Consider the following 1,038-nt stretch of genomic DNA (forward strand, 5'->3'; position numbering starts at 1 on the left):
TCTCCTCGCCCACCCTTTCCAACCCTCCCCCCCCCCTCAACAGCCAAACAAATACCCCCCCCCTTTCCAACCTAAAAATAAATTTAAAAAAATAAAAATTAAACAAACTTCTTGCCAAACCGAAAAATTAGCAACCTGTGGCCGACAGTACAGGAATAACCACTACTGCTCCCTTTGTCTTAACTTTAAGATGTAGATAGTACCATTTTAGAAATGTAAAAATTTAAACAGAATTTTATCGTGAAATCCGTAACTTCAACCATTCCGACTTAAACAAATGTAAAACAAGCCGTGCTGTGAACCAACTTGAAAACAGCCAACATGAATCCCGCGCTCATGGTAATTATATCGTCGGTGTCGCCAGCAATCCACTGAAGTCCGTTTAGGAACTTTTTACACCAAAGACCCACCCAAAAAAGAAGTAAAAATCCAACTAGTCTTTTTTCTGTTGCTCCTACCCTACCTGGAATCATAAAAAGCAAGAAAATTGTAAGCCTTGACCACAGGGTTTAACTGCAGTTTGATGATGTTAAAAGCCACATCTATGATAGAGCTTTGGGAAGGGGGGGGGGGGGGGGGGGGGATAAGAGAATCATAAGTAATAGGTATGTTCATGTGCACAAATCCCAATCAGTCATCCGTCACGAGGTGGAGGTATGTGAGGACTACACGGGACCTCTCCTCTCTCCTCCCCTTCCCCCTCTTCCAAATACAATACATATCAACAACATTTTTCTTAACCATCTATTGCCCACCACTTGGGAGGAGTTTCGCAGAGGTTTTAGTTTAGTAGAGGATTTACGGCGCTCGCAACTGTATAAGGTCATATGCGCGCCAAGGGGTGGATGTCAACAGAGAAGTCCTTATAGAGAATCAGACTTACTCTGCTGCAGAGGGAAGGCACTTGCCGTGACAAGGTCCACTGAGCAAACTAAACAAGAGTTAGGGTTAGGATTAGGGTTAGGGTTTTTATACCCCGCTCAAAATATTCCCTCTTTTGTATGTTGTTGGTCGGCCGGCCCTCTGCGGAACTCCCCC

The sequence above is a fragment of the Aplysia californica genome, unplaced genomic scaffold, assembly GCF_000002075.1.
Source record: "Aplysia californica isolate F4 #8 unplaced genomic scaffold, AplCal3.0 scaffold00356, whole genome shotgun sequence".
NCBI classification, from domain to species: domain Eukaryota; kingdom Metazoa; phylum Mollusca; class Gastropoda; order Aplysiida; family Aplysiidae; genus Aplysia; species Aplysia californica.